This window comes from Cyphomyrmex costatus, unplaced genomic scaffold, assembly GCF_001594065.2.
Source record: "Cyphomyrmex costatus isolate MS0001 unplaced genomic scaffold, Ccosl1.0 scaffold102, whole genome shotgun sequence".
In the NCBI taxonomy this organism is placed as follows: domain Eukaryota; kingdom Metazoa; phylum Arthropoda; class Insecta; order Hymenoptera; family Formicidae; genus Cyphomyrmex; species Cyphomyrmex costatus.
The window spans coordinates 686,274-697,852 of NW_017274977.1; the positions used below are offsets into that span (position 1 = coordinate 686,274).

An 11,579-nucleotide genomic window follows, 5' to 3' on the forward strand; every position below is an offset into this window, starting at 1 on the left:
ACAAAAAATGCACGCGTGCATTTAGAAGTCTCTCACGAAGGCAGACGTTCCCTCTGTCCTCGTCGTCGCACGATCATTTCGAGCCACATGTTGTAAACATGTTTCGCACTCGTATCCGATTATTTAAAGACTCGACGATCCGGAATTGCTGGGATCCCGAAGGCTTTCAGAAGCGGTTCCTGCAGGGTAACCGGCGCTTCCGGAAGCTCCTGATGACCGGAAGCGGAGCCGAGACTCCCCTGGGACTCGCGGTTGCTGGCTCAAGGATTTCAGGCATCAGCGGTTTCAAGGATACGCTACTGATTGCATTTACGCGCGTAGCCGAGGAACGGCAGCGCGTTTTTTTTTTTTAGAGCAGGCTCGAAGAAACGTGGCGCCACGCGCCGCGACGTTAACGTTCGCGTTAGCTTAAGTACGGGGTTTTTAAGCTTTTTAAAGTTACGGCCGCCGGGGGGGAGCGCGATATCCCCTTCTCTCTCGCCCCGGTTGGCGGCAGGTGATACCGGTAAGTGCAACCAGTAACTTAAGCACGCCACACACCATTACGGTAAATCATTAATATGTAAGAGTATAGAGTATGTAAAGTGACATAAAAGAAGACGGGAGGTCGCAGGCGAGAGATCGTGGTTTTTAAAATTCCGAATGAACGAAGAGCGTATATATATAAATATAAATATATGAATATAAATATAAATATAAATATAAAATGTAAGCGATTTCGTATTTTAAGCGCCGGATAGGCGGGTTTCACAGAAATTAACTGACGAACTATTAAGGTTTATTATTTATTAGCTATTATACAAAAGTATATGATATAAATATATGTATATTATATAAACCTTATACTAGTAGGGGAAATCAAATTTTATGTACCACAGAGCTATTTGTATAAAAGGCATTTGTTTCACCACACGAATCATGAATTGTCATCGCTGGACATTTGATTGCCCATCATCGTCACTGCCGTCACCAGCTTGACGGCAACTTTAGGTAACATATATTTTGGATAATTAATCATGAGAGAATTTCTAGTTTTTATTAGGACCTTAGGTATATACGTACATTTGCATTACCTGTATTTTGTCAGGATTAGTTATTAAGTTTCTAAGTCACGTGCGCTTGTCAACGCGGAGACTGGCGTTTTTAGCGAACGATTTTTACGGAAGGACCTTGCTCTGTTCGGGCCAATCAAATTTGCAAAGGGAAAAGTCGAGGAGAGCGTATGTACCTTCGAGTTTGCGGGCGAATCGGCGGCGTGTCAATCCTTTCTGTCTGTAGATGAGAATTCAAAAAATAAAGAAAAATACCAAGATTGAAAAATCCAAAGAACTCCATTGATTCAAATCGATTTGAATTTAGAGATCGAGGAAGACTATGGATTCATGGAAGTGTTCAGATATTCAGACGAAAGATTAAACGATGTAATATCTTTAAGACTTCAAACACCTATTCCGATTCATTAATCACAATAAAAAAATTCTAAATTTTCTTTTTTCGCTTTAGAATAATATTATTCCCCCTAGAGATAAAGATTGATCGAGACAGGGGACGAACAGTTTCAAAAATCCGACTCGACCGTCGTTCGTTCGGCGAACATTCACTTCACTTGTATCTCGCTTCACTACACTGTGTAGATCCGATCGCTTTCGCTGTATGATTTTACAAAGAATAAAGAATACCTACAAGACACAGATCGGAAGGCGTTTATTGAACAGTCCACGATGACCCCAGCGGGATAGAAGATATGCACGGCGAAATGCGCCGACACGTGAGAGGTAAGTCTTGTATTTGTTTCGTTCACATTCTTTCGGTCACACGGCTATACATATCATTTCCTGCGATGTAGAGACCGTCTTTCAATTAAAGCTGAATGCAGAACGATATTGGTGCAATCGCCGGTCCAAATGCTCACGTAAAAAAGGTCGAAAATTATATTTAAAAAAAAATGTATAATACTAAACTTTAATATAAATATTTATTTGTGATAAAATACCACATTGAAAAAAAAATTTATTTAAGAATGGACGAATCTGAATTTTCTGGTTAAATTTATTATTAGAATTCTAATTGAGATAATCGGAATTCTCTCTCTGATTGATACAATATTTCTGGTTAAATCTAGAATTTTTATTTTTACTCTGAAATAATTATATATCGATCAGAATTCTAGTTATCTATTATTATTTAATCCGACCATTCAGTGCAACTAAACATTTACTTACAATAAATAAATATTCATTCAATAAAGAAAAGATTAGATATTAAACAAAATTAACGATTTTTTGTACCACAAATAAATATATCTTTGTATTTAGTAAATATATTTAGTTGGGGTACTATAATTATTTAATCACAGCTTTATTTATTAAAATATAAATTTTTTTTAGTTTACGATTTTATTTACTTTACATGGATTTTTCTTTCACGCACGAAAAGAATAGTTTTGCCGAAGTATCTAAAAATTTAACTTGATGATCATCAAAATAATTATGTAGCTCAAGCTAGATAGAATATAGAAACTTTTTACAACATTGTTATCAATGTTTAAACGTTCTATATAATTATTATTCTAATCCAACAAAATTATTTTCAGATTTGCATCTAAATTTTTAGATTGTACTTTTTTAAATTTAAAAAAAATTTGTATATTATACTTCAGCAAAACTATTCCTTCCGTGCAGATTTCGTGGATTTAGGTGCGAGCAAAACATTGGCGTAAGATACGTTTTTCAGTAGTTTATTTTAAACCTCGTGTTACAAGATAAGGCTAGCAGCAAGGCTTTGTTCGTGCGCGTGCATTTCGATTTCGTGTGTTGTACGTGTACGTAATGTGACGCGTGTAACAGAGTACATATGCGATTAATACGTTTACAATAAGATCGCCGGAAGGTCACGTGCAAAAATTACAATATCTTTCATTATCGATTCTTTTTCTTTTCTTCCCGCTTATCGTCGTCACGACTCACCTACGCTTTACGAAAAACTTTTCACGTCATTTATAGAAAAGCGTATAGAAGATACAGAAAAGTCCGAGTCAATCGACGAACTCGAAGATTCTCGAAATGGATGGAACTCTTAAAAAAATCGACACGCGTTCCAAAAGTGCAAAGACAGTGCGGGTTACTTAAATTATGACCTGTCGGATTAATTGCGACAATTCAGACTGATTGCGTCCTCACGTAGCGTGAGAGTATAAAATCTCTTTCTACAGTTCTACAATTCTGTTCTACGGCGCAGTACTTTTGATCTACGTATATTCTCCGTGGATTCAGTTATCCCGAATACATACAGCATGTACGATACCTATGACAATCAGCGTGATTTACATCAGTAAGACTTTTCCACATAATTATCTTCACCCACGTATTCGCGCTCCTTTTTCCCCCTCTCGTTCGCACCCGCATGCATACAGAGACAATTACGTCACTTTCTCTCTCGCGCGTCTATAATAAATTCATTCTCTCTCGTTACAACACGTAGGTCACATCGATTGATTAGAAACGATATTGAAGACAATATGTACAGATTGATTGTATACATGTATATGCTAAATTATTATTAATTTAAACGACGAGTTAGTACCTTAGCGAATATTACAGTGACATTGCACGCCGAGCGGAACGATCGGGTCGGTGGTATCGTTCTTTATTTGCATCTAATGAAAAATTTATGTATTCGCAATTAATTAATCAACTTTAGACATTCCAACATTTACTATTTAAGTGACAAATAATTTAAAAGAAGTAATGCAAAGAGGATTAAAGAATATAGAACATTAAATTAAAAAGTAAAATTTATCGATTCTTCTGTCCTTCAATCTTTTACCAATCTTTTACCAATTTACCAATTTTTCCTATACTTACCTCAGCCACAGCGATGCATTAAAATCATATAGACACAGCTATTCTGGATACAGCTATACGCTTATTTTAATAAATAAGAAACGGCAACTTGTTCTATCAAGAATACAGCGGTGAAAAGGATAATTTTGACAAAAGAAGAAAGAAAATGGAGAACACAGAACAGTTTGTACCCGATCGCTCAGTCACACTCGGTCGAAAGTTTGGTCAAATTAATTAATGAAATAACTTCTTCCCTCCTCGTATAAATATTTAAATAATCGAGTTAAGTAACCGTTTAGAGCAAACGGCGCGTATATTATATTAAAAAAGTTATCCCTTCGGCTCCTTGCACTTCCCTTATAAAATTCCCTCCGCGAAACTTATCTCCGACAACTTAACAATTATATATACGTTGCAACATGTATAACATATACATATGTATATGTATATATTAATTAACACTATCTCAATACGCGTTTTTATTCGACGATCTAAATTTATTACATCCTGACGCGTAATTGGAGTATCTTTCGCGCAGTATAGCTTTGTATGTGATGCAGGAATATATATTTATATAAATGTATATATCTATATATTTATTTAAAACAACAAAGACGAGAGACACCCACATATAATTTGCCATACGAAGCTTCCGACTTCTCCTCCACGTAATTCATATCGTATAATAATTTCAAGTGTCCGTTAATGCGGATTTCAAAACGAATCAGAGGATTTCGAATTCCATGAGTACAAAAATGGTACGCTTTCGAGAGATTCGACACTGCGCTGTGTAATGACGTATATTACATGAATGCATGTACGTGTGGGAGTAGATGCGTGTGGAGGCCGATTTATGGCGCGGTGCGTCTGACGCAGCGAAAAAATCGCGCGTGCTTATCAGCGTATCATTGTCGTCATCATCTTCATCGTCGCCGTTGCCATCGTCGTGGCGATCATCATCAGTGCATGGTCCAGCCGATGGTGTAGTTACGGGAAGCTCTTCCCATGCGGCGCAGGCGATCTGCCGAAAGAAACATGCTCGAGGGAGCCATTACGGTGGGAGGTGTTCCAGGGGCTTGATGATCGACGTGAGGATTTCCCAAGAATCGGCCTGGGAGACTTCGAGGTGGTGAAACTCGAGTTCACGCGGCCACGGATCCTCACATCCGCGGACATTTAGATCAAAGCTGCGTTCAGCAAGAAAAGTGACTTTGCAATTATAAGATTCTTTAATGTGATTGTATCCTCTCTCTTAGTTCCTCACTAGATATAAATGGTATAAATATAAATTAATTATATCAATCTTCTTTTATAAATCATATTCTGTTCATAATATTAATCTTTAAGTGGATTGGTGACCACAGCACACTAAACGTAGTTTTCTTAAAAATTTTATTATGAAATAGGAAAATGAAAAGTGTTATCTGGATGCTAAGAAGTCTCAAAGTTTATTATTTTTATATTCCTCTATTTCACAAAGATACTGATGTAAAATTAATAATTATGATATAATACACGCAGTTAATTCAACAATGAAATAAATATGTTATCCTCCTGTTTAAATAAAATTTTACTCGTTTCATTAATACTTTATTAATTTAACAAGATTATTTTCAATTAAAATGATGTTGTTGATTAACATAATTTTTTTCAGTGTACTAATAAAAAGTTATCTATAAAATTAAACAGTTATAATTCCCTGTGTTCTCTTAATTGGGAAAATGAATTTTCTTGTGTTCTTAGCACCTCACAGTTACAAACTTTAAAACTACCTACTTACTTAAAGATTAAAGAATCTTACAACAAAGTTACTTTTTCAGCCGAATGCAGCCAATGATTCTCGAAGGCGGGGCGATTCCAAAGTCATCGACTAAGCTCTTTGGATTCGCAGATCCTCGAACGCGCAGATCGAGAGATGATCGGATAAACGGGTACTGTGATGAGATTATTTTATCCAGCTTCAATTAATTTATCCGACGACTTCGTCCGCATTTCAAGTGTCGCTTCAGTCAATAAGAATAATCCTTCTTTTATGTAATGTTAGTAATTGAAAAACGAACTCAATTTCCGATATAAATGTTTAACAATATATAAAAGGATTGTCGTGATAATTTAATGAATAAATGAAAATTGTGCAGAATGTCCTAGGACGTAATATGAATCCTTGTAAGCGCGTAAAAGCTTCGTCGTGAAACCACGTCGTGATAAAACCGGCTGTTAAAGCTCTCGAAAAGTAAACGTAAAAGGACACGGGCAATCTGCATCACGATGATTCTTCAGAAGAGAGTAATTCGCACCGTCCGCTACCACTTTTCCCGGATTTCCCTTTTTTTCCCGTCTCGAGCTGGTCGTAAAGCAAAAGTAATTATCGCGGGTACTATGTCGAGCAACGACGATAAAACACTTTACGTGTCAGAAATTTATATACATGCATGGAGCTTGCCGCATTAATTCGCACAAGGATATATGTATAGTATGTGTGTCGCGCCTCGATGTGTACATGTGATCAGTGATCTCGCGGTTGTCCCTGTAAAGGCAACGAATTTCCCGCCGGCGTTAATTTCCGAGTCGCGATGAAAAGACGGAAATTGTATCGTTCGTTCACGTTACGTTATAATCACTTTTGCAACGCAACGAAAGTGTAATTGCGCTAACATATTATTACGGGCGTTTATTAGCCGCTTAATGGACGTGTTCAAGCCAACAAAAAAGTTAGCCTAATCGCCAAGCGATTTAACGTGATGATTATTACTTACAGATCCAATCAATTATATACTGTTAGATACCAAAAAAGTTACAACTCAAACTCTTGAGTTAAATAATATCTTATTACGTTTAATCTCCATCAAAATGTAAATCAATTCATTTCTGTGATTGAATCGCTTAGTTTCAAAGTAAATATAATGTCTATATTAAGATATACAATTATTTAAAATAATAAACTAAATTTCAGTCAATTTTAATACATATTTTTTAGTTAAATTGTTGAACTCCATTGTTTTTTAAATTAACGATATATTGAATAGAAGTAATGGCGACCTATATAGAAATAATTTAAAATATAAATCAAAATTAGGTATAATTTGACATTATGAATTTAACAGTATAAATATTTTATTACGTAAATCAATCTATTTCTATATAGTTGAATTGCTTAGTTTCGAGGTAAACAACATTATATTAACGTACCATGCATTTACAGAAACAATATAAACTAAACTTGAGTCAAATTTAATACATATTTTTAAATTAATATGATTAATTATATAAAATCTACTAGAATTCTAGTAAATTTAACTATTAGGAAATTCTATAAATGTTGATTATCTCGATTTAAACAATAGATTTAACCAGAATTCTGGATCGTTCATTTTCCACTCTCTAGAATTCCAGTTTAATTCAACCATTTTTCTTCGTGCATTGTTTCAGCCAAATTAATTTTATATTATGTGTGGGAGCAGTGGCGATCTAGAAATAATTAAAAACAACTCGCAAATTCGGTATAACTTGATATTATGAATTCAACAATACACTGCACTCGATCACTCAAGGAGTAAGCTTAGCAGCTTCATCCGGCTTGAACACGGCCAATGATTTCAGGAATTACGATTTCGAATTCTCAAGACGTTCTTCGCAGCGATGCAAATCTTTTCCACGTCGTCTATACACTTGCCAACGGGACTTAACGCGGCCCGTCGTACTTATAGCGATATTTTTATTCAAGACCGTGCCGACAAAAACAGGCGCACCGCGCCCGATAAATCTCACGGGCTCGTGAACAAAGTCGCGTGCGGCAGTACCTTCGATAGAAATCAGATTTATTGGCGCGGCGTGTTCCGCAATTTTTTGCCGATTAGGGAAACGGCTGCGTCTGCCATATACGGAGATAAACGATTCGCGCCCAAGGAGAGTTCGAAGATTCGAATCGCTGGACTGTGTACGAGCGCTATATACATTCGCAATTTTCCTCGACAGGTGGGGAGTCGATCGTTTCGTTGCCTCGTCCGGTAGCGCGAGTAATGCTGTGACAAAATGCGCGCACGACTCGTATAACAGATAATGCGAAACGTGACTCGCGATACGAGAGACGTGAGGCCCCGGGAGCGCTACTTGTTATCGGAACACCGATAAGAGATCGCGTCGCGGGTACGTGACTCACCGTGGCGAGACACGGTCCATGGCGTCGGCTCGTTAATAACCCCAACATCAGCCGGCTTTTGCCGGACGACGGCACTGCGCGACGGCGCACGTGTTAAGTTACCGTACAACCGCGCTCCGCGTTTAATGGGAAATTAATTATCGCGGTGCGAGTACGTGAGCGCGCGAGCGCGCGAGGATGCAGGCCCGGGAGCTTGTAACCGAGTTCCGCCGCGCGATGAAAGCGCAGGACGAACATCGTTGTGTAATTCGTTATTACCGTAGCGTCTCGCCACGGGTGCGCGTGTTTCCACGTAAGCGCCTGTAATACGTCAGCGCTAATTAGTTTAGCTGTCGGACGATCCCTCCTCGGAGTTTGCACTAGCTGGATCCGCCGATTTTCCAGCGGCTTGATCTCGCGCGAAATTTTTGCACCAGTCTCGTGCACATTAAGGGAAAAATTTCTATTTGTCACTATAATTATACGTTACTGTAATTATGATTATTACTATAATAATAATAATAATAATATATATAGTTCTACCAATAATATATTATATTTACTTGGCTATGTTGAAAGTGACTATAATTACAGCCATTATTATCATAAAGTGAGTGTATAAGTTGTCATATTAAAAAAAATTTCTAATTGAAAATGGATGAATCAGAATTTTCTGGTTAAATTTATTAGAATTCTAATTTTGAGATAACTGCAAATTTTTTTGATCGATACAATATTTCTGGTAAAATCCACTAAAATTCGTATTTTTTTTACCAGAATATTTATACATATCATTCAGAATTCTAGTTATCTCAACTAGAATTCTAGTAGATTTAATCAGAAAATTCTGATTCGCATCCATTTTCCACGAAAATTACTATTTAATCCAACCAAATCATTCTTCTCAGTGTATAATTTAATATTTGTTTTTATAGAATTATACGAACGTTATTATTACCAACATTATAGCAGTAATAATCATAAATAACATGAATTATAGTTATGAATACCAACAATTTTTCTTTCAGTGCAACCAAATGCGGATACCATAAATACGTTTAATTACGCCGTTGATCAATTTTGCAATTGAACCGCGCGACGTCGGAGGGCTGCAAATTCAATCCGTCGAATTTTTCAATTCACACAAATTTAATTTAGAAGCTTTATCCGTTAATACGAGTTTTCCCGAATGGGTACACGACTGATTTATACGTAAATAATATGATTACAATTGTCAAAAATTGCTTAAAACGCATATATATTTTCTCTCTTTTAGAAAAAGAAGCGACTCATTTTTTTGTTATCTTTTCTCTGATTGTGAGAAAAGTGTTTCGTATCTATTATTATACTATAAATGAATAATAAAATAATTATGATTAGAAATTACAAGTTATAATGACAATATAATAATAATTGTATTTATAGTTCTTTATAAAAAATTTAGTTGATACCGAAAATAACTGTGAATTGTGAAATTATCATTATTGGTGCCAACTATATCATATTTGATTTGGTATATTGATCTATAAATATAATAATTATTATTATTAACATATAACAATAATAATTATAAAAATAAAGCTCCTAGTTATTATTTTTTTTTCATGCAATTATAGTTACGTAAATACAAAACATTTTTCTCGCAGTAGAACTGCTCTTGGACGAAAGATCGCTTATCACAAAATAATTGCGACAAATAAATTCTAGCAATCGCGATCGGACTTTTATGGTCAAACTACCGAGCGGGGAAAAAGAACAGGTAAATCGACAACGCGACGACAGCTTCTTTATAAAACGTGTAAAAAAGGTGGACAAGGTAACTCTCCTTCGCGAAGCTCCCGAGACAGCCATCGAGCTTTTCACGCTCGATTGACGCATCCCTAGATTTCATCTTCTCTCCTCGAAAATCCTAAAGTACTTCCATCATACTTTCTTACTGTTTCTCTTGTCCGTCCCGTTCTTCACGCGCCTTTCTCTCGACCACGAAACATCGCTATAAGCTCTTCAGAAATGTCGTTCCGTCTTGTTCTTCCTTTTTCTATTCTTTCGGACCCTCCCTGATATTTCCTCCATTCTACCTCGTCGGCGGTCTGTTTATCCGTTCCAGGATAATTCAGATCACCCTCCCCCGCGTCAGTATACAAGCCACTTCGTCAGAATTTAATGCACCGTAAAACGAGGCTTTTCCCTCCCTCTCGCTCTCTATCTTCGTGTCTCCCTACACTTTCGAAGTCGCGACTGAATCCGCTTTATCATTACCACTGCAGTTGCAAGTGCGCTCCTGTGATTTTGCAAGCTCTCGTTGCCGAAGAAATCCGCTCGCGGGATGTAGCCGAGATAAGTAAAGCCAACGAAAGCCTCGAACCCACTTGATAGAAGTCCCCGTCCCGTGATGGAATTCTACGAACACGATGCATCATCATGCGATTCCGTCGGTAATTTTTAACTGTACTTATCGTTATATATAGAAATCTTCGCTGAAAGAGGAAAGATTTATTTCAAAATGTCATACATATCTCTATTTTGTAAAAATTATTATAAAAATATATTGGATAACTATAAGAGAAAAAATAAAAATGTGAAAAAAAATACAGATCTGTAATACTAATCATTATTTGTACTCTCTGAATCTTTTAGAATGAATTTCACCGTGAAGAGTGAAATTTCACTCTTAAACATTGAAAATTGAGCCACTTTCTTTCAAGACTGGTTTAATTTTCACTCTAAGAAAACTTCTTCTAAAAGTTTTAGAGAGAACAAATTATGATTACAGATTGTTTTTTTCTCACTTCTTTATTTTTTATTTTTTCCGTTTAGAGTGAGATTCCATTTCAAACAATTTAGAGAGTATATTTTGTATATATGTATATATATATATATATTATTAATTTAGAACGTCCTGTATTATGTTATTGATTTACGTATTGAAATACGATAAACGAGACTGAACTTTTTAAACTAGCGGCACTAATTGAATTGCATGATATACAGATCCTAATGGAGAAAACGAAAAAATATTTGCTTTTGGTACGTTTACATATGCGTAGGTGCGAATTCATACGTTTGAATGAATACATATAAAAACTCGCAATTCGCTCGGGGCGCTCGTGTATGACGAATCGCGTGCTACTTTGTTTTGCAAAATTGGCAGGCAGATACTAAAATAACGAAAAAAAAACAAAGAGGGCGGAAGGAAAGAAAGGGTGAAATGGAAGAATAGCGCCCGGCGATAGAAATTCGAGGCAATCTATTCGGTAATTGAAGCTTCCATTATTTTTCCGGCAGAGCTGCGTACAACCAACTCTTTTCGTCGATTCTCTTGTTTCACGCGTTTCTCTGCGTTTCGTAATATCGCTGTATACGTATATATTTTTTTTGGATCAATATTTTTGAAACTGTGCTACGAAAAAGTTCGGTACCTTTCTGAAAGAAAAATGAACAATAAATGTTCTGCGACGATTTAAATTGGAAAATCCAGTAGTCTCTCAGTAGTAGAAGAGATGTGAACCTAACAGAATGATTCTAAAAACAACATTAAGAGCGAGAGAGAGAGAGAGAGAGAGAGAGAGAGAGAGAGAGAGAGAGAGAGAGGGCGAGAG

General features: G+C 36.3%; 1 protein-coding gene across 2 annotated transcripts in view; it reads right to left on the bottom strand.

Annotated features, from left to right (window-relative positions):
- Positions 1-2,729: 2,729 nt before the first annotated feature.
- tmod (tropomodulin) overlaps positions 2,730-11,579 on the bottom strand; it is a 66,699-nt gene continuing 57,849 nt past the window's right edge. For both annotated transcript variants that reach the window (XR_001940689.1, XM_018539293.1), the window contains one exon: positions 2,730-4,863. The gene's annotated coding sequence lies outside the window, so the exon portion shown is untranslated. The remainder of the gene's footprint in view (positions 4,864-11,579) is intronic.